Below are 4,958 nucleotides of genomic sequence, written 5' to 3'. Positions count from 1 at the left end.
GAGGCGCCGGAGAGGAGGGCGGGGGCTCCGCAGGTGGGGCCGGGCGAGCCGGGGGTCTCAGGGCCGGGGCGCCGCCCCCGCCGGCCCCTCTCCCGCCAGGGCTGCTCCGAGCAGGCTCCGCGCCCGCCGCCGCCTCCTCCTCCCGGCGCGGCTTCCGAAGAGTCCCGTCGAAGGAGGGCGAGGGCCCAAGTTCCCCCTCCGGATCAGTCCTTCAGGAACGGGCCGGGCGGGACAGGCCGGAGGGCAGCCCCAAAGCCCGCTTTCTCATCTTGCCTCTCTCCCCACCAGCAGAGAGAGAGAGAGCGATCAGGCCGCCGCCTTCGCTGCCGCCCTGGTCCTGCAGCCCCGAGGCTGCCGAGCCGAGCGCTTCCCGCCGCCGCCGCCGAGGGGTCTGGGGGGCTCCAGCTGCATCCTCCTCAGAGCAGGAGCATCAGGACCATCAAGGGGAAGGAGAAGCCGAAGACCAGGCAGTAGACCAGCAGCTCCTTGGGGAGGGAGCGGCGGACCCTCCGGCCCCTCGGAGTCATCGGGAGAGAGGGGCGAGGAGAGGGGGAGCTCGGAAAGGGGGCGCCGGGGGGCCGCCCCACGCTGCGCACCTGCCGGGCTCCCGGCTGCTCTGCATCCAGATGCCAGCCGGAGCTGCTTTTCAGCTGCCCATCGCACAGCAGCAGCAGCAGCAGCGCGCCTCTCTCCCGCCGGTCCCCCGAACAGGTGCCAGGAAGAGCTGGCGGGAGAAGCAAGCGCCGAGGAAAAGCAGCCCCCGCGGGCGAAGGCCGGCCCTCGCCTGCCCCGAGCTGCAATGTTCGCCTTGCAGCTTCCGCGCTCCCTTTGGGGGCCGTGAGATGGGCTTGGCCGGCGGGCAGCCCGCCCAGTGCCAGCGAATGAGCGCACCACTCTTGAGTGACACAGGCTCCGGAGGGGGGCCTGGCCAGCTCACTGCATAGATGCCAAGCCTGCACAAAGCGCACATCCCCCCCCCCCATGTAGTGTGGCAGGCCCACAGCCATCAAACAGGTTCAGTCCAACAATTCATCCTTCTTAGAAGTTACCTGGCTGTTTTTATCTTTTATTTTCAATATCTAATAATCAATCTCTTGGTTCTTTCTGGATTGAACAACTGCCCTTCAGGTGGCTTTGCTGGAACAAAGGGGGACTGCAATTTGAAACTGCTGGTCTGCACCAGAGGCTCGTGGCTTTCACTTGTGCAGTGAATTGATACAAAAGGCTTTTTTCACATTATGTATGAAAATGTCCACTGTTAAGGTAAATATCACCCTGTGCTTTTCTGAAGTCACTGTTTGCAATCCCCTTCCCTAGAAAACCCCACACATAGAAACGTCCAACATATAAACTCCATGTGTCCCTTGTTTTGCTCCTGACTTGTTGCAGGTTATGGGACCTCTGCTGGGGTTTTGATGTCAGAATATTGTTATGAATTTGGGGGGTCAGTTTGGATTATATCCTGTACCCCTTCCAAATCTGTGATCCTGTGGATGGGTAGAATTTATAACGGCAAGCTTTCCAAACCAGTCCCTTTGGATTTGGCTGACTAAGCACCACAATTAGCATAACCAGAGAAGTTGCTCTGTGCCCAGGTAGGAGAAGAGTAGCCTGAGCTTTGGGTGTGAGCTGAGCTGGAAGCTGAATACACAGAGACATACTTGCTTTGTGCGAAATTCAAAGCTGTGACTAATGGAGAAGTAATATCTTCTGGGGTGCTAATGCTATGAGCCTCTCCATTCTATGCTTGGCTTGTATATATGTGTAAATAAAACCATATATATACTAAAGCCTCCACTGACGTTCATTTCAAGAAAGCAGAACCCTCAGAAGGCACTGGCAGCCCTGGAGTGTTTCTGCTCAGACTGGGGTTGTGTTTTACAATATGGTTACAAAAGTGGGGTGCCATCCCACGCTCTGCAGAGTGGTAGCAAGACTTCAGGGGAGTCCAGGCCCTCACCCAGGGTTTGCGTTCCTTTGGAGAATTGAAGTAGCTTTAAGAGATATGATTTATTCACATATGTATTATCACCTTTATCCCAGGTGAAGCCCTGGCTTGGAAAGGAAGCTTAGCCTGTATTTTTCCACTGACTGCAGTCTTCCCTTCAATACTCCAAATAATCAAAATCCTACCATTTATTAATTTCTCGGGTTTAGGAGGGCCCCCCAATCTATAACAATATTTTATATTTTATTCAAGTAGTTTTGTGGTCACAGCAGAAAGCCAGAAAAGCAGAATCTTCAAGTGTGTTTTAGCAGGCTTCAGAAAATGCTGCAAGCATGGAAAGGAATTAATGCTAAAGTCTTCCATAGAAATACTTTTAGCAATGGTGTAGTGAATTCACAATGCAATCTACTCAGGATTTAATTCCAAGTAAGTGTATGGCACTGCAACCTTCATTTCATTTTTTAAGAAATAACTTCAAGATGTACAGAGGCATATCGTCTATGATCAAATATATTGCTTCATGTTGCCCCCTTCACACGGTGAGCTCCCTTGTGAAGGGGGAGTTCTGGAGATATGTGGTAATATGTACAGAGCAGCAAAGAAACAGACCATGCTCCTGCGTAAAGCCGGGATGTCAAATGCGAATGGCTCTGAGGGAGAAACCCATCCAGCTGATTCCCAAGAGCCCAAACACTTTTGCTGAAAATAACCATCAGTTTTAAAATGTAGCAGAGGTAGTGGCAGTTACAGGGTGCCACTTTTCCCTATTCTGACTCTCCAGATCCTACGACCAGCTTCATCACGCCAGGCCAGAGTGCCTCCTTGCTGCTCCTGGTTCATGGGGCTCACCCCCTTTGTCCATCCCGTGGCCCCAAAGGACTTCTACGTATTGGAAGAGATTGCTTCCCAATCCTGCCAGAATAAATATTCCTATCTTTCAAATCTCCACCTTTGTCAAGAATCCCCAGACTCACTCGACTGTACTGCAAATCCATGTGTGCCTGTTTCTCTTATCTTTACACTGCCACCAGTTCTCAGGATGCTCGAAAATGTCCTAGTCTTGAAGGACAAGAAGGACTCCACCACCAATAAACACAATTCCAGTCATATTCATATTGAGGCCATGATGGCCATCTGTCATGTATGAGCCAGTTAAGATTACTGAATTGCAGGAGTTGGACTAGATGGCTTTCAGGGTCCCTTCCAATTCTATGATTTCCCTATGTCTCATGAGCATAATATATATTTTTATAGGTTTCTGTTTTTCTTTCCAAGACCCTGACTTGGCTTTGTAAAGTCCAGAGAAATTCTTGTGCTATAATTGCCTGTCATAATCAAGAATGATCATTCTGTCAAGAAGCCTGCTGATGTCCGGGAAGTTAATTGCTTTTTTCTGGCATTCCTCTAGACTTGGGAGAGAAGGAGCAGCTGTTGGCCTTATCTCGGCATGCTAATAGGGAATGATAAGCCTGAGTTGTGCTTGCTGAACTTCATGAGACAGCTTTCTGCCCTTGCTATTTCAGTCAACTTGGGTTTCAAGTTCACCATAATGAGGAATAGCACAAATAATAACAACATCCAAAGAGGCTTTTAAATTTTATCATTTTTGCATTTTGTACAACATTGGAAAAGCTGGCAAGCTGAGGGCAATGAAGCAGGTAGGAAAGATGGCTGGAGCTCACTCTGAGTCTGAACATTAGTAAGAACATATTGGGCTCGCTTAATGACAGCAGTGATAGCAAAGAAGGTTTTTGGCTGGGAGTGGGAAGACTTAAAATGATAAATCATTCTTTGGCACTATCACATCCTCTTAAGTGACATCCAGTAGAGCTTTTCCAGGTGGTTTGGGGTCTTTTGCAATCTTGCCCATCTGCAGATGTTAAGTTACTCTCGGAGAAGCACATTGTTACAGGATGCATGGTGGTTAATGGATTGAGGTTAAATCCTGACAAGACAGTAGTACTTTTCTGGGGGACAGTGGGTCCTGACTGGGGTAACTGTGCCCCTAAAGGATCAGGTGTGCAGCCTAGGGGGTCATTTTGGACTCACAGCTGCCTATGGAGGCATAGGTCAATTCTGTGTCCAGGGCAGCTGTCTATCAGCTCCATCTGGTACATTGGCTGAGACCCTACTTCCCAGAGACTGTCTCACCAGGGTGGTAATCTGCCACTTGGATTGCTGCAATATGCTCTATGTGGGGCCACCTTTGAAGGTTACTCAGAAACTACAGCTAATACAGAATGCAGCATTACTGATGACTGGGAGCAGCTGTCAGGTCCATATACCACCAGTCCTAAAGGATCTACATTGGATTCCAGTATGTTTCCAAGCACAATTCAAAGTGATGGTGCTGGCCTTTAAAGCCCTAAATGGCCTTGGCCCAGTATACCTGAAGGAGCGTCTCCACCTCCATCGTTCTACCCGGACACTGAAGTCCAGCGCCAAGGACCTTCTGGTTGTGTCCTCACTGCGAGAAGTGACATTACAGGGGACCAGGCTTCTTGGAATGCCCTCCTGTCAGATTTCTAATAAACAACTATTTTGACTTTTAGAAGGCATCTCAGGGAAGTTTTTAATGGTTGATGTTTTATTGTGTTTTATATTTTGTTGTGAGCCACCCAGAGTGGTTGGGGCAACTCAGTCAAATGGGCAGCATATAACTAATAAAATTGTTGTTGTTTATTAAACATTTTGAGGCTCACATTGCTCACACCCATTGCAACACACACACCACACCACCATTCAGCTGCTGCTTCTGATGAGTCTATGGAATGTCCTGATCACTCACAGATCCAGAAGTGGTGGATGACTTTCAGTTGTTGCAGCCTGATAATGTGGACAAGATGCTTGAAGGAGGAAGGTCTACCACATGTGCACTTGTTCCTCATGGAGTACTTGGTAAATACCCCCTTGAGCGAGAGGGATGCTCTCAGCTCCATTAAAAGAGGCAGTGACACTAATGCCCATGAAAAAACATGCCTTGGACCTTGGCAATCTCAATAATAATCAG

At 49.4% G+C, this 4,958-nt stretch overlaps 1 long non-coding RNA gene across 2 annotated transcripts; it reads left to right on the top strand.

Moving 5' to 3' along the window:
* Positions 1-1,828: 1,828 nt before the first annotated feature.
* On the top strand, positions 1,829-4,635 carry LOC310745600. Of its 2 annotated transcripts, XR_014540213.1 has the most exons (3): positions 1,829-2,374; positions 2,699-3,831; positions 4,279-4,635. It is a non-coding gene; the product is annotated as an uncharacterized lncRNA (long non-coding RNA). The 2 variants fall into 2 exon arrangements; XR_014540214.1 differs by having other exon boundaries at positions 2,699-4,635.
* Positions 4,636-4,958: the final 323 nt, after the last annotated feature.

The sequence above is a fragment of the Podarcis filfolensis genome, assembly GCF_964270895.1.
Source record: "Podarcis filfolensis genome assembly, chromosome: 12".
In the NCBI taxonomy this organism is placed as follows: domain Eukaryota; kingdom Metazoa; phylum Chordata; class Lepidosauria; order Squamata; family Lacertidae; genus Podarcis; species Podarcis filfolensis.
Note: the sequence above shows the minus strand (reverse complement) of the source record. Positions and strands in the feature narration are given on the sequence as shown.